Here is an 18,408-nt window from a genome sequence, read left to right on the forward strand (position 1 = left end):
GCTCAGTCCCACGCCCGTTATTATTATTAATATAAGAGAGATGATTGTACAGCGAGGGGGACATATTACCTACACCTCGAGTACTAGTACAAGAATCCTCATAGAGTGCATCCTGGATAATCACAGGAGTCTCATCTAACCAATAATCATCTAAGTAAGAGACACTAGCAAGAAGTGCCACTCTATGGACCACACCATTTGCTTCACGAAAAATAGGTTGTAAAGAAAATGAATCTCTTAATGGAAGGGCCTTATAGATATCTGTGTGTGTGTGTGTGTCTGTCTACTTAGCCCTCCGAATTTGCTATATGGATCTTCCTTGCTCATTTTACCTCTAAGTTACTTTTTCAAATATATAAAATGCTAATCGGACCTCCTTAATTTAACCAAAACACCCTTGACTAATAAAATCTCCATCAATTCAAAATCCGTTAATCACCCATTGGGGATTAACATCAATGGGTTGTTTGTCTAAACTGCAAACACACACACACACACACTCTGGATCAAGGGACACTTTATTTTACACATATTTTTACACCTTTTTTTAGACATTAGATTTAGGGGAAATTACTGGTCCCCCCTTTAACTTTTGGTGCGTCGACAGTTCAGTCCTTGTTATTCCAATTTTAACAGATAACTCCCCAAACATTCAAATTTCACACAATTTGATCCAAAATTACCATTTTACCCCTCACTTACTTTTTTCACACACACACACATATATACATATATCTACATATACATACATACATACATACATATATATATCTACATATACATATATATATATACACACACACACACATATACATTATATATACACACACACATATGTATAAAATTATACATATATTTATATATCTACATATACATATACATACATATATATATATATATAGATATACACACACACATTAGATATATAAAAGTTGTAAATTTTTTTTATAATATGAAACATAAACATAGTATATAGACTTACCAAATACATAAACACATTAGATATATATGTATACATACATATATATATATGTATACATACATATATATATATGATAGATATATATATATATATGTGTATGTATATATCTGCATATGTATATGTACACACACACATATATACATTTAAATATATATAAAAAGAGAGAGAGAAGAATAAAAATATACACACACATATACATACATATATACATACATACATACATACATATATACTCACACACACACACACATACATATATATATAAAGAGAGAGAGAAGAATAAAAAATATATATACATACACACACACACATATATATACATATGTATAAAAGACAGAGAGAGAAGAATTAAAAAACAAAAAACAAAAAAAAATAAGTGAGGGGTAAAATGGTAATTTTGGATCAAATTGTGTGAAATTTGAATGTTTGGGGAGTTATCTGTTAAAATTGGAATAGCAGGGACTGAACTGTCGTCGCACCAAAAGTTAAAGGGGGGACCAGTAATTTTCCCTTAGATTTAATTGTTTTGTTTTTTTGTCTTGATTCATTATAAGCATAATGTGCCAAATGACATGGAAACAATTCTATATATATATATATATACACAGTCCGGCTACACTAAGGACGTCCTTACCTAGCCTTAGGTACGGATTTCCGGTTTTCACCCACTTTCCGATCACATTTTCACATCTTAACCGTTCAGCTTTTAGGTCCTAATGTATAGATCACCTCTGCAAAATTTCAGCCAATTTGGTGATCGTTAAGGCGTCCAAAACTGCAATTTACAACAATGTACATGAACGGTTCCGGTTCGACAGATTCGGTTCGTTCGTGTAAATTGCAGTTTTGGATGCCTTAACGATCACCAATTTGGCTGAAATTTTGCAGAGGTGATCTATACATTAGGACCTAAAAACTGAACGGTTAAGATGTGAAAATGTGATCGGAAAGTGGGTGAAAACACCAAATCCGTACCTAAACCTTAGGTAAGGACGTCCTTACCTGAGAAAAATCCTATATATATATATATTGTTTTTTCCTCACACACACAAAAAAAAACTTTAATAAAATAATTTTATAAGAAAAATCAAAAATCAAATGTAGAAGATGATGTTCATCTTCTGGAAATTATGAGAGGTCTTGCGCTTTTCTTTCAGCACCATATTCTCCTTTTTTTGAGTTGAAAATTAATTTTTTTTTGCAGGTACCTTATTGATATCATTTCATTTCAGAAAAGTAATTTAGAGATATATTTATTTTCTTATTCCATGTAGTTTGTTAATATAAATTTTCAATTACCGAAAAGTAAAACAGAAATACTCAAGTTAAAATTTTAACTTCTTGCTTAATTTCGAGACTGTTTGGACAGGTTCTGACACTATCTATGATCGATTGATAGTGAGCCGTGCCTAACGTTTGAGTATATAGGCTAGTACGAGTCCAAGCACGATAACAAATGAACCACCGAACATGGCTTAAAGCACAAATAGACCCGCTTAAAATTGGTCGGGCCTTGCCGTTTGCTACCTCTACCGGTATCCATAAAACAAATGGCAGAAGCCAAAATTTTAAACCATTGAGTGCCCAAACTATTTGCAGCAAAAAGCTGTGTCTTATATTTAACAAACACTAGCACATATTTTGGGACAATAGAGGTAAAAAAAAAACTAGCACATGATAGTTCAGTCTGCATTAATTTGTTCCACGATGAAGAGCCTTGATAATTGTAACCAAAACAACAACAAGAATTACGTTTACCTGCATTATTGATTGTAGAAGTTACATTGACATGACCTACTTCAGATTCAGTTCTGACTTGGTCTTCTGTTGGCGGAAGATTGACGATGTGCGACATACTTCAAAATAAATAAATAATTAATAAAAATTTGTTTTTCTCTTAGTATTTTTTTAGTAAATTTTGATTCAATCGAGTAATTATTTTCGAGTAAATTACTCATAATTGTTTTCAAAGATTTATTGTACGACAGGAAGGTTGGAGAAGGTGGACTTGGACCGGACCGGTTGATGGGCCTTGAGTGGGCCTTTGTTTGGTGGTTGTCCCCTATTTGGGCGTTAGGTTTCTGGGCTAGGGTCTTACCCTAGTCCTATAAATTTCAATTTGGGCTAGGGTTTAGGCTCTTGGCCCAACTCTATGTTTTTAGTTTTATATAAATTCAATAATTTCATTGTATTAGGAACCTAGATCTCTAGCGCCTCCGGCGTAGTACCAATGGAGGATCTCCGCTATCTCTACGATCTGAAATGTATAATGAGTAGGTCTATTTCTATGTACCACTGTGGGTACTACCACTATCTTCTTGTCTGTCTATGTCCTTAAATGACAGCGGAAGGGTATGTAACGGCCTATTCTGGCTTGTGTTGATTATACTATTTCGCCCCGAGGGCTTGATTCAAAAAAAAAAAAAAGATTTATTTTATCAATTAAGCCATTATATGTTTTTATTTCACATAAAGCCACCAAATTATAAGAAATATGAATATTTACAAATGCTACCATAATTATTTTTCATTAATTAAGAAATTGTCACTGCATTCAAACAACTATCGTTATTAATTGAAAAGACGCTTTTGGGACTCTTTATTGGTCATTTTAAGAGATTACTTGTGTAACTCAATTTCGATCACATGTCAACAAATTGACCATTAGACTTTTAGGTCTACATGAGTATATCTTTTGCGAACTTTAGCCAAATTGAAAATAGTTAAGGCATTCATAATCGTGATTTACCATTATGAACATGAATTAGACAAGTTTGGTTCGTCTATTGACTTGATCTCATACCATACATTAACGATTATTAATTTGGCTGAAAATTTGTATAATAGTAATCCTCGAAAACTAAAAAATTGAACGGTCGAGATGTCGATATGCAGGTACCACCAGCGATTCCTTAAAATGGCAAAAAAAAAAATGAACTCTTACTAGAATTGTGTGTGTTTGTGGCTATAGATAGATACACACACAAATATAGTACAGGAGGGGGAAAATTAATGAGGAAAAAAAGTAATTTGTATGGTTCTTGGTTTTTCCTTAAATAACAAACGAGGAAAAAGGAACAAACAAGAAAATATGCTGTGTTCGGAAGCAACATACCTGGATATGCAAAGATGAGTTGAAGACTTTGACAAGCACAGGAGGAACGGTATGGTTCTGATCGTAGAGGAAAGAATATTTGTGGCGGGGTGAAGGTATCCCTGGCTATATAACATGTTCTGGCCAGTTCAATGTTTAATTTTTTAATAATTAGTCAGAGATCGGACCAAGTGAATGATTAGTCTGATTAATATAAGTTTTTCTTTCTAGTATGCATATGCTAGTAATCTACTTTCAACAATAAATAATAGTAAATTATTAAATTAGTGTGTGTAGTTTTTGTTAAGTGATTAATACATCTATGTTTCTTACCAGCAGAACTCACGGAACGGAAGGTTCAACCGTTATAACCACGAATGATTTTAGGGTAGTTATTCTGAAGTTGTAGACTTGTTTTGTTTAGTGATGTACTGAGTCTTGCGTAGATGTAAACATACCTACAATTTTGTTCGGCCTGCTATAATGATCTGCTTATTTGCCAGAACCTAAGGTTACTGTTTGAAAACCAAAACCTTTACTAATTGTTACTAAGTAATAATCACTACTAGTAAAAACGCCATTACATACAGATTCAAATCAGTATCTATAGCCTTCATTACTCACTGAAATCTGTGCGGAATGGTCTTTACTCACTGAAAAAGCCATTACATTCACAGATTTCTTGTCTGTGGCATTTGGTGGGGTGGCCTTTGACCTTTGCACACGGACCTTCATGTCTGTGTGAGAGTTTTCTATGGGACCCACTCATATTTCAAATTCTTATTTGTTTTTACTATCAAATTAAAATCAGTGTGATTTTTTTTTGTCTTTTTTGGGTCAAAAAAATCAGTGTGAATTGAGACTGAAATAATAATAATATATTTTGATACTTTTACAATAAATACTAATTATTTAATAACTTGAATTCTTGTTTTAGTTTAATGGTAATTATAATGATCGGCCATCACCCTAACCCTATAGCATCAGTCATTATACTCCAGAGGGGTTCCCCTGGTCACCTACTGACCATATCTCATCTGGTCAGTGACCATTAGATCGCTCCCCTATTAATCTAAAGGCTGAGAAACAATTACTCCACTTGAATTAAAATAAGATATTCAACACTTATTTTATCATTTTCAATTACTTTATATTATTCTTGTGCAGCAGCTTTGGGGAACACTTTTCCTCTAATGCAGGAGTGTTGCCCGTGGGTATGGAGAAGAAACTGGAATTTATTCTCAAACTGGAATTTATTCAATTAAGGTTTGTGGAAGTGCATGCGAGCAACTCAGGAGAAGGAACTGGGATAAATAAGCTACAATAATTTACTATTCCCAGAAGAAGAATAATCCCTATGTCTTGAAACATGTTAGAGGAGATATGAATTATTCATATCTCCTCTACCATGTTATTACGGAGCTGTACGGTTTATTCATATCTCCTCTAACATGTTTCAAGACATAGGGATTATTCTTCTTCTGGGAATAGTAAATTATTGTAGCTTATTTATCCCAGTTCCTTCTCCTGAGTTGCTCGCATGCACTTCCACAAACCTTAATTGAATAAATTCCAGTTTGAGAATAAATTCCAGTTTCTTCTCCATACCCACGGGCAACACTCCTGCATTAGAGGAAAAGTGTTCCCCAAAGCTGCTGCACAAGAATAATATAAAGTAATTGAAAATGATAAAATAAGTGTTGAATATCTTATTTTAATTCAAGTGGAGTAATTGTTTCTCAGCCTTTAGATTAATAGGGGAGCGATCTAATGGTCACTGACCAGATGAGATATGGTCAGTAGGTGACCAGGGGAAACCCCTCTGCATTATACTCTCCTAATCTGCAATTGTGAAGCCAAAACGAAATACAAGTCTTCATTCTATGTACGTAGCAACATCAAGACTGAAGCCAAGAACACTCTCAGATATCTCAGTTCAGTTCATTATCCCACACGATTTAACCATAACCAAACCTGAGAAAAAGATCAATATAACAGAATAATTAAATTCAAAGTAAGATTAAATATGACTGACAAAGGAATGATTTTCTGTTAACATCAAAAATAAAAGTTTCAATCCAAGCTCCTCCCTTACCTGAGAACAAAAGCCAATACCAAGATCATATGAGCAACTAATACATCGCTCAAAGCCGAGCCTAGAGAAACCGATAGTGCCACAGAAGTGATTCGAGGTTTGAGAACGGATCTGAAATTGGAGATATGTAAGAGAGATCCCAGATCTGAGATCCCAGAAAAGACAAACAACGAGAACAAGAACATGAAAAGGAGGAGACAGGAAAGAGATCTCACCAGCTGTGGCGAAGGAACATGCAACTCAAGCCTTGGAGCTTCCGTTGTGGATGCGATGTTGTTTTCGATCCAGATCTTAAATCTATGGTGGCTAAAGGAGGCTAGAGTTCATGGAAATGTCTTATACTGTGTGCGTAATTGTAAATGAATGGGAAGATAGCGAGGATTTTTAGGTCTGATTGCTGATACGAATGTACGAGAGGAAGATCGGCTAGATTGGCTCAGTTGTTGGAGAAAAGGAGATATTATGTGGTAGTTAATAGAGAACTCTAACATGCTGCTTTTACTTATCAAGAAGAATGAAGTGATAAGTACAAATAATTAAAGAAATTTTAAATCCACGCGCATGCCAATCTTATCAACAGTTCCACACAGATATCGGTCAATATTTTCAGGTTTTTCACACACACACAGATATCAGTCACTATTTTCTTATTTACACAGATATCAGTAAAAAATTTCACACTGATTTCAGTGAATATGTTTTCTTTTCTTCTTTTGTTATTCTCTCATACGGATATCAGTGAATATTATCTTATTTATACAGATATCAGTCAATATTTTTACACGGATATCAGTCAATATGTTTTCATACGGATATCAGTGAATGTTTATCTTACTTACACAAATATCAGTCAATACTTTCACACGGATATCAGTGAGTATTATCTTATTTACACAGATATCTGTAAGTATAATTTATTTCACGATTGAAATATCAATTTGTTATTTTATTACATATAGATTTCTGTGTATATAGTTATTGTTATCCTTTCCACATGATTAAAAAGACTCGTAATTTTTTTTTAGTCCCTAATCTAAATAAACTTGCAAAGATGAGGGAGAAGATCACTATGATTTGTTACCATTAATCCACATTGATATCTGTGTGTATTAACAACAATAATACAAACGGATATCCGTGTGAGATACAAACATGTCACTTCTAACAAATGTTGACACAGATGTCAGTGGGAAAGTAGCAATTGCTACAGATAACTGTGTCAAACAACATACAGATATCAGTGTCATTTCAACATTCACACGGGTGATAGTGTGAAATTTCATTGTTACAGATGTCTGTGGGAAATATAATTATTTTGGAAATTATAATTTTGCTATTACCAACAGATATCTGTGTATAAATAGTTCACACAGATATCAGTATAAGTTAAATATTTGATACATACAGACATCTGTGAGAAAGTCTAGCCACACTGATTTCAGTAAGTAATAGTGTGAGCATGTTCCTATGTAGGACCCACTCATTCAATTCACACGGATATCTGTATCTACAAGTTAAAACCTACTGATTTTTTATCAGTGTGAGAGTCAGTGTGTTTAAAATCTGTGTGGGTTGCTCTTTTTGCTAGTAGTGAATAAGCTAGTATTTTAATACACGCTCATACATGTGTCAATTGACATTTAAATAAAATTATGATTCCGCTGTTAATTGTTTCTTTCTGTATTTTTTTTTTAACTGATAGTTATCCTCATCACCTACTTTTTTTTTTTTTTTTTCTAAACATGCTCAGCCTTTCTACTTTTTATTTTATATTCAAAATACTTTGTTTGAACATAATTATTGTTTTACCTTTTTTCCCTTGTAAGAATAAATTAAATGTTGAAGCCATTTAATAAATGAAGGGCATTTGCAGGGTTATTGAAAATTGTAACCATAAGCCTTATTGGTTAATTGATACTGATTACAACATACATTACCTAATTGGTTTCCTACCAATACAATTAAACTAGCAACGGTTCCCGCGCTTTGTTGCGGGAAGATATAAATGATAGAACTGGTTTCATTGCTGCATAACATCTAAAACAAAAGATGATCTTACCATAGTAAAGTGTTCAAAAAATAGGCTGTCTAAATTTAAGCTTTACTTAGTTACAGTTGTTGCTAGAACATTTTTCCTTTTCCAAAAAATGTTCTAGCCTATCAAAAAATTGCTTGCTCCAGTTCTGTTTATACAAAAAGTGGTGCAAGAGTTGCAATGATATGCTGCTTCAGTCAGTTTCTGCTTGTTAGCTTGTGTAGCGTCCATTGATGACATTGTCGGTTCAATGTTAGCTTCCCTATCATTGTGAGAAAAGAAAATGTAGTTTGTTTTTTTTTTTTTTCATAGACTTGATCTGTGAAAAAAATGAAGCTAGATGGAGATTATATTTTTGTAATATGAACTTGAATAAAGAAAATTTTTGTAAAGGTATACTATATATTTGCTATAATTTCCAAATAATATGAAAAATTGAAGTACTAAATCTTAATAATATATTTTCAATACAATATGCACAGTGTGACTAATGCACAGTGTGACTAATTACATATTCTAGAAGTTTTAAGGGCTAAATACTAGTTACTACCCTGTGGTTTAGGTCCAAAATCAATTCAGTCCCTGGACTTCCAATTTCATCAAAAACACCCCTGTACTTTTAATTTTAATCTAATAGATCCAATTCGTTAATTTTCTGATGTGGGTTCTAGTTATAGTTGAGTTTTTTGTTTAAAAACTTTTTATTTGATAGATTTCTAATAGTGGGATCCACTCCTAAACTGACTATGCATACCACCTCAACACCACATCATAAAACATAGGCCCCATATGAGCCATGTCAGCAAGTTAACGGACTCAATTAATGGAAAACTAACAGATTGGACTTATTAGATCAAAATTGAAAGTGCAGGGGTGTTTTTGATAAAATTAGAAGTTCAAGGACTGAATTGATTTTGGACTCAAACTACAGGGTAGTAATTAGTATTTAGCCCAAGTTTTAATCTCCAATCTAAATAAAGAGCGCTAGGTAACCCATGTCGTTGTAGCGGCAGTAACGACAGGAGAATATCAGATGAGCAGGCTTGGCTTGAAAGATTTTATGCAGATGTGAGGATTTGAAACAATTTTTTTAGATGATCGTATTTTAAATGAGATGATTTACAATATGTTTTGGGATATCAATAGTAGAGAATGATTAAAAGTATTTTCATGAAACCTTACTGCATGCTTTGCTTTTATATGAAAATAATTGGGAAAGCATTAAATTTCTGAATTTACATTTCTTGAAATTATTTATTTCTCGTCCACTTGCTGTATTAGTTTTTTCATTTTTTTTTCTAACTGTTTTTCTCTGAGCCTTTCAGTTTTACGTTGCCTAGACTGCAGATTAGTTGAGGTCGAGCATGGGTAGGAGTGGAGACATAGTGTCCACCACTTCCATCCTCATTGTAGGTTATATATTTAACCTACTTGTACTTTACTTTAGTCTTTGGTTTCTTTGGTTTAGATGGCTCTGATCGCTGAATTTAGTTGTAATGATTAGTTGATATTGGAGATTTGTGTTTAACATTTTTTTTAAATTACTTGATGGGAGACAAACCTTTGACGAGTGTATGTAGGTTCACTGCAGTTGGAGATATGGTTGGCAAATTATAGAAGTATTCATTTGTGTATCACAGGTTTAGATTGTCCACTTTTAAGGTACATTCTATCAAATTTTTGGTAGAGTTTCCCCTAAGATAGGCCCCGCAGAGCCACTTCAAATTTCATGGTGAAATCGGGGGGCGGATCTTGCCATTGTGCTTTATACATAGCTGGTATGTTCACTCAATGAACAAAAACCTCATATTTGCTTTTGTATATCTGAATTCATGTTGCTTGTTTTAGCAATTCTTATTACTAGATTGTGGAATCGATCCACCTTGGGTTTCGTTCTACGACGAGCATTATGGGATCTGGGTCAATATTGGTTTGCTGCGCTATTGAAAGGGAATGGAGATCTCTTGGGTAAAGCTTTTAACGGTGGCTGAAGCGGTGTGCATGTCTGGAGGTTTCTGATGGCTTCTAGATTTCAAGGTTTTGGGTGCTCATAGCTTGTTGTGAAGCTTCATTAAATGGATAGCCCAGATGTCTTGATGCTCTTGCTTGGAAAATAACATGGTGAGGCTAGAGATTGGTATGGTGCGAGTTTCTGGAAGCAGTTAGTAGTCGTGCTATACACAGGTGGGTGCCTGGATAGATTTGGATAGCAATTTGGGTCATTAGTCGGGTTCGAACTCAAATCATTGGTTTGATAGGCTTCTATCTTTTTGGGTTCCGAATTTGCGATCCCGAGGGAGTATATCTAGATGACATGTTTCTATTTCAAATATTCAAGGAAACCGTTGTCTCTAAAGGTCAAGTTTTGCTGTAGAATATGTTTTGGGCGTCGAATCTAGATGAATACCCAAATCTGATAAGAGCACAAAGTGTGACGTTTTTAATATGTATTTTCCCTCATTTGGCTAAGTTGTTCTCTTAAAATTATTAATTATAACATAGTTTCTGTTTTTAGGTACTTTAAGGTCGGAAATGGAGAAAAGAGGTGAAAAAGAGCAGGAATGAGCGTAAATTAAGGACAAGTCATTTTAGAAACTTTCCTCTTTCATTTTAGGAAATATTTGCTATTTTGTTTTAGGGAAACTTTCTTCATTTGAATTTTCCTATTTCTGATTTTCTTGTTTTAAAGAGAGTCCATCCCATTAAGAACTCTTGACTGATGAAATCAAGGAAAACTTAAAAGAGAAGAAAACTTGCATAAATCAGGAAGAATTCGAGGAGATAAAATGGAGTGTTTATAGTCAATATTTATTCCTAATTATCTTATTTTCTATTGATTATAACTCTAATTAAATTCTGATTTTTCTTGATTGTAGGAGTTTATTGTGTGCACAATTCTTGGAAGAAATTAGTGCAATTCAAAGGAGAGGAATAAGGGATGTATCTGGTCACTATTCAAGGAAAAGAAGGAGCATTGCATGATTAACTCTAGAGATATCTAGGGAATATATCAAGGGAAAAGTGATCAGAAATTTCATGACTTTGTCAAGAGAAAATCAAGGAAATTTGGAGGAGAAATCACCTCTAAATGAATGGCCATGATTGCATCACAAGAGAGGAGAATTCCACTATAAATAGCAGCCATTCTCAACACCAAGAGCATCACTTCCTGACCAAGATCACTTCCTGGCCTATCACTTCCTGACCAAGATCACTTTCTGGCCTATCACTTCCTGACCAAAAACTATTCTATAGCTCTGCCCAATTCACTTCTCAAATCTCCATCACCTACAAGACCGTGACCACCATCCTTCCATCAATCTACGAGCTCTTAGGCGCTGAGTCAAGGACGCTCCACCACCATAGCAGAGACGAGTTCATCACCTTGTTGCTAAGCCGCTGAGGAAAGCTTCAAAAGTGTAACTATGACTCTACTTATAATTTTTGTTTCGGTTTTGTGTGTTTGGATTTGTGAGTTGTGTAATTGGAGACATGAGATTTTCAGAATATTTTTAATTAATATTTTTGAGATTTTCAGTTTATTATTAAGTTAATTTCGAGAATTCTTTGATGATGCATGTTACAATCTTGTGCCCTTTTACGTGTTTAGGTAATTTTCAGAGTTAGGTTAATAAGTTTGCATGCTAGAATAACGGTGAGAGTTCTTGTGTGTTTGCTTAATTTGCCAAGAGTAATTATTATTTGTTAAGACGCTGAGTTAAACAAGTAGTAATTAGTTTTAAAGAGTGGTAAAAATCATGCTTTAATGATTAAACGATTCTGAAAATTACGTGTTAATTGCTATGTGTAATGGTTAATTTGCACGTGTGAGTTGATTCGAAGAACGGATCAGATAAATGGATTGGACCGTGACAGCTTTTCATTTGGGCTCTTATCTAGCATTTAAGATGGGCACGTTTTTGTAGCATGTTGAAATGAATTTTATGTTTTTACACTTAGTAATTTCCGAGTGGTAGTGGTCTAGGTTATGGAAGTCGATCATTGTAGATAGTTGTATTTGTTTTATTTTTATCTCAAGTAGATTAGGAACCAGATTTCAAAACCCCCCATTTTATTATTTTATTTGTTTGTTAATTGACCTTTTTGTGTAAGTGTACCCTACAATCCCCGGACTGAACGATCCCTGCTTATCCTATACTAACAACTACATTTTGCAGGGTTAAATTGTGAGGCTATTTCAGCCCCATCAAAATCTTATCAGTTATGTCGTGTTTTTACATTGAATTGAGTGCATTGGCAAAGCTGATCTTGTTAAATTATAATTTTGTCTTAGAATGCTGATCATGGTAATGTAGCCTTGTTGAACAAGTTAGCTTCATTGTAATATTTTAGATGATACTGGTCTTTATTGGCTAACAATGAGAATAGAAAATCATTATAAGTGTCCTTCTGACTTATAAATGAATGATATTTCTACATTTCTTCAACAAAAAATTATCTAGTTATTATTATATTATTATATGATATGCATGCTTAAGCGGGTTAGACTTATTACCCTACACAACGTAACGTCGTTTGTTTTGAACTGCAAATGACGACAATGTCTCGTTAGGTGTGCCATTTTATATCCTCTTTTTGTTTTGTATACCATTTTATATCTTTTTCTTGGGTCAAACACTCAAACCATTTTATATCTTTCTTGAAACAAAGGGAAGAAATCCTGTGCTTATTGGCCGAAAATAAATCATGTTAGTTGGAAGGCATCTTTCTTTGTCCGCTGGGAAAAACAATCGGCTTGGCCATGAAAGCACGAGGACAGTTGTAAACTTGTAATTAAGTCAGACAAAATAATTCCAGCTCCGTGCATCCTGGATTGTTCTTCGTTTTGTTTTTTTTTTTTCATTTTTTCATTTAGTATTATAACTATTATCATCCGATACGAACAAATTGAAGTCGGACATATAGATTCCTGCTCCCCCATCGGTTTATTCCTCTTTTTCTTTTTCTTTTGTATAAATAGAAGTTTTTTCTTTGCCCAGTACCATTTGATCTAGTGGCATAGTATCCCCTTCGTAAGTGGAAGGTTGTGAGTTTGACTCACGAAAAACTAGTTGTAGCATTTGAGTTGTTTATCTAATAAAAAAATAAAAAATAAAAGCTTTTTCTTTAAGTAGAAGAACCTTTTCCTCAAGAATTGGCATATGAGATTGTCTTGGTCAAGTACTCAATGACAAGCATTTCCTATTGGAATCTGAGTATGTTTAACCCAACAAGTGAAAAACAATTAAAACATTCTCTAGGTGCCGTTGTATTAACTTTAGTGATGACCATGTGATTTACCGAAACTCTCACATTGAGCCATTGGAAAATTGATGGAAGGGTAGCTTGGTGGCCGCCGCTAACTAGGGTGCCCTTCTTGGCAGATAGCCCAGCAAAGCTATGCCAAAAGGAAGAAATGAAGGTGGGTTTGAGCATGACCCTCTTTACTCTTCGCTGAAGTTGTAGCGGCTGCCAAGTCTCAAGAGATTGAATCAACTTGGGTTGGATCGCGAAATCGTCTTGAAGACTCAGAAGATCTGATTATTTTTGTAAAAGCCACTTTTGACCTTGTAATTTCTTTATCGTTAATCTCAGAAATTGTATCACTTTTAGCCGCAAAGCCACTTTGTTGAATACAATTACTTTATCTTTCTTTCTATTCAGTTTCTTGAATTTGATCTAGTATAAAGCCTCTGGTATAGGCCTTGGTAAATTTATTTAACACATTTTGTCAAATAAACGAACTCTTCTTCAAAGTGAATTAAGTTCTCATATTTCTTGGCCCAGAAAAGGAGCCGCTGATATACTAAAATGTTATTAAGTGGATTGCTTTGCTGAGCCAATGCACTATTAGAATAACTTAATCACACGATAGTCATTAGATGACACATGAGTTTTTGTTGTCGTCTGAGTTAGTCAGACAACAGATTTTTTAAACCTATCGCCTCACCTGTACTGATCCAACACATCATCATTTGGTAAATTTGAGAGATTTCAGACAACACTAACAGGGACATTTGTTGTCTTAAAAACGGAAAAAAAAAAAAAAAAAAACAAAAAAACAAACGAACAAAAATTAATTTACATTTATTTTTTTCCACTCAAAACATAGCCTCTATGAAAAATCCGTGTTCCCTCCCTTGGCTAAAAATTTAGGTCACTCTCCCTCCCAAATCACACTCAGCCTCTCTCTCACTCACCATCGCTCTCACCCATAATCTCCCTCGCCCTCTCACCTTCATCGAGACTCTCAGCCTCGCCCTCACTCTCACTCGCTGTCACTCTCAGTGGGTTTTTCTTACTTCAACCTCCGATACATCAAGGCACAACATGTAATTAGCAAAAGTAAGGAGAGAAACGAAGAAGGAAGATATCGGCAAACTAGTTGCAGACCCACTCAAGGAGCAACTGGAGTTCGAGAAAGCTGTCAAAGTTGCAGATGACGGTCCAATTTCAACCCTTTAATTCTCCAATTTCTGAAATTTCCGATTGTGTTTCGCGATTTTGATTGTTTTTGAAAACCTAATCGTAGTTCTGTCGATTGCTCCTGGAGACAAGGACACGGTTAAGTGCAAAGAGGCGCTTTCTGTTATTCGATCTTACTGCTGCTTCTAGTAAGTTCAATTTGCCTCTAGGTGGCTCGATTTGTTGAAAAGGGTGTTAGCAATTGGAATTGATTTACTCTAGCTATTAATTGGCTTTATTAGCCGCTGAACTAAGGCTTGAGGTAAGGAAGACAAAACCTTCCTATAGCTTAGATTTTTAATCTGGTATGTATTGCGATTGACTGCTTTAGATTGCTTCCTCTACGAATTTCTAATTATGAGATCTTATTTTGGGTATTAATTGATTTGTAAGTGGAATCTTGTTTCAAGTGTTAGCGCCGGGCAGCAGCCTAGCTTCAAGGTTCAAGATCAAACTGTATACAATGCTTCATGGTTTTGAGCAGAGGCTTTGCTTCAGGCTTCAGGCTTTTCTTGGGTTGCCTGAGTCAAATCCTGGAGTTTTATTTATTGGATTTGAATCTTCTTTGTCGGTCATTTTTGAAGGCTGAGAAGACATGACGGAATTTGGGTATTATCTTTGAAACTACAACTCTAGCATGGCCTTCAGAATCGCATGTGACTGTAGCATATTTTTTGAAGACAATGCTATGAAAAGCCAATGGAGACATAGTTTATCCAGCCTCTGCCCGGCATTTTTTTTTCCTGTTTTTTTCTTTTTACACTTTGGTATGGCATCGTTGAGATGCCTATGAACATCTAAAGAGAAGGTGGAGCATGGCTTTGTGGTGTCTTGATGTCTCCTCTGAGCTTCGTCTTGCCTTTGCCACTTTCTCCTCCTAGTTTTCCACGCTAGCTGCTGTCCTCCCCTTCTTAACGTAGAATTCTCTGTTGTAGGAGTAGTAGTTTAGACTTTGAATTTGATTTAACCATAAACTCCACCCTTACACAACTTGCACAGCAACGTATATTATCTAGCTGTATATATGCTTCCTTTTCTTTTATAGAATTATAGGAACCAATAATTAATCCATATGATGAGGGGTTATTTGTTCCGGCTCTACACTCCCATCTCTATTTGAACATGTACACTTCAACTTGTTTTCAACTTCTTTCGATTGCTTTGTTGTAGAGTTTGAACAAAGCTAGAAGTAATCCAACAGTAGATAAAGTATAGAATGCTATTATTAAAAAAAAAAAAAAAAAAAAAAAGTATAGAATGCTAGCTCTAAAAGCAACGTGCCTCATTTTTTTCTTTTATTATTATTTTTATTGTTTTCTTTTATGGGCTTTTGATTTATACTTTTTTTTTTGTTTCAACAAGAATCTAGCCAAATAGATATAGAAAATTTGATATGTGTTCAAGTAAATCCAGAATATGTTTCTGGCCCAAACTCTAGGTTACTTGACCTAGTTGTAATAGGGTTTTGAATTAGAGATATTCTCGGAGATATTCATAGATATCCGATTAATTGTACGATTATCTTTCCTTGTACAACTCTGATTCTATGTCTTGTAATCCTCTATATAAAGAGGCCCCTATTATCAATGAAAGCACGACTCAATTCTCTCCCAATTTCAGCTTTTCTTAAACACGTTATCAGCATGAATCCCTAACCCTGAAACAAATAGCCAAACCCTGATTCAAGAAGCTAAAACCTTAAATCCGAATACAAAACCTTGAACCCTTTTCTACCACTGCCACACAACTTGAAGCCCTCGACCCCAGGAATCCAGAACCGGCCGGAAACCTACCGAACCGGCCACCGGAAGCTCCATACACCCCGCAGCAAATATTCCACCGGTTCACCATCTTCCGGACCTCCAATTTCCACCAAATTTTGTCAGCAGAAGCCCCTCGATCTGAAGATTCAGGAATTGGAAGAAACAACACAAAAACCGGTCTAGAAGTTACTGAACCGGCAACCAAAATTTCCTGCAGAAAACCGACAGAAAAGAGAAGAGAAAAAAAAGAGAGGAGGAGGCAGCCCAAGCCGCGGCCCACTAACGCAAGCCACGTCAGCCGTCCGGTGCCACGTCACCGCCGGCGATTTTTCCGGCCACTTTCTGGCGATTTTTTCAGGCCAAATTTTCCGGCGACCTATTTCAAGGTAATTTTTACTAAAAGTTCCCGTTTTTGAGTTTTTATTCATTTTCTCTTCTTTTTCTCGGGGACTTGCAACCTCCCTTCTTCTACCCCCCCTTTCTTCATCACAGGGGAGACCAAATTAAGCCGAACTGTGGGGGTTCGTGCTCACTCCAAGCTTGGAGCTTGTTGAGATCTCCAAACTTAGAGTTTGTAGAGATTTTATGATCGACCACTTACGTCATTGTTTCGATCTAATCCAATACCTCTTGGAATTGAATTTCTTGGAAGCGATTACGCTCAGAAATTCCTAATTTCTTGGGAGCAACTACGCTCAGAAATTTTATATGTTTTCGTGGGCTTTTCCCGCTCCGAAACTAACCCTTTTTCTTGTTCTTTTCAGGATGAGTAACCTGAACAAATTGGACTTTGCTCCATTGGGAACAACTGGCTCTGGATATCACAGGTGGGTTCGTGATGTTCACCAGCATCTCAAGGCCGATGGAATCCTGGAAACGATTCTCGAGCCTAGCCAGGACGTGCTAACTGTTGAGCAAGCTCAAGCTTTGGAAGCAAATAGAGCAGCCTTAGAGGCAAATAAGGCGAAAGCCATCATCCTAATGACTCGTCATATGGATGATTCACTCCAGTACAAGTGTATGAATGAAGAAGACCCCAGCAGGCTGTGGGTCTCACTCGAAGAAAGATTTGACAACGTCCGTGACTCCCTGCTTCATGACCTAGAAGTGCGATGACACAGCCTCCACTTCTGTGATTTCAAGTCAGTCATTGACTACACTCGGAAGCACTTTGCATTAAATCCTTAATGGAATTCTGTCGTAAAGAGATAACAAATGCGATGTTGATTGAGAAGACTCTCTCTACCTTCCCTGTCTCTGTATTGATGGTTCCTAAGAACTATCGAATCGATGTTACTGCAGGACGGATCACAAGGTTTCATGAGCTCATTGGAGCTATGAATGTCGCTGAAAAGCATGACAACATCCTTGTGAAGAACTAGAATTCGAGATCCGTGGAAACAGAGCATATTCCGGAATCCAATTATAGTCGCACCCCTAAGAGAGGGCGCCAAGAGCGAAACCCTAATCTTAGGGATATACTTCTGGACGTTCTGGTCCATATAATCACTCTACTTGGGAAGGTAACCGCCAAAATAGGCGAACACGGAACCGAAGAGGTAAACATAGAAAGAGAGAGGGAGGCAAGCCTCTGGCCATGTTGCATCTAAATGACGCTTTCAAAGCGCCTCAATCAATGGAGTTTGAGCAAAGAGATGTATGTTCTCGATGTGGAGTATCCGGTCATTGGGCACACATTTGTAGAGCTCGTGAAGAAATTGTCACCGCCTACAAAGCATATTGTGAAGCAAGAGAAGCTCACTATGTTGAACAAGAAGATCAAGAAGATGATCTAGGGTGAAGGGTTGAAGACTACAAATATTGCTGGGATCAATAGATCGCCAATTCTGTTTAAGCCTTTATTTTTCCAAGAGATGTAATAGACAATTGCTATATACTTTGTAGTAAATGCCATTGGTTTAGTTTTTCTTCACATAGACTCATCCAAAATGAGTATGATGTCTAGGAAGGTTT

At 35.6% G+C, this 18,408-nt stretch overlaps 1 long non-coding RNA gene across 1 annotated transcript; it reads right to left on the reverse strand.

Annotated features, from left to right (window-relative positions):
- Positions 1 to 5,575: 5,575 nt before the first annotated feature.
- LOC133713631 (uncharacterized) lies at positions 5,576 to 6,692 on the reverse strand. The gene is made up of 3 exons (XR_009848164.1): positions 6,387 to 6,692; positions 6,172 to 6,282; positions 5,576 to 6,050 (listed from the first exon to the last, which is right to left on the reverse strand). It is a non-coding gene; the product is annotated as an uncharacterized LOC133713631 (long non-coding RNA).
- Positions 6,693 to 18,408: the final 11,716 nt, after the last annotated feature.

Source organism: Rosa rugosa, chromosome 6, assembly GCF_958449725.1.
Source record: "Rosa rugosa chromosome 6, drRosRugo1.1, whole genome shotgun sequence".
Lineage (NCBI taxonomy): Eukaryota > Viridiplantae > Streptophyta > Magnoliopsida > Rosales > Rosaceae > Rosa > Rosa rugosa.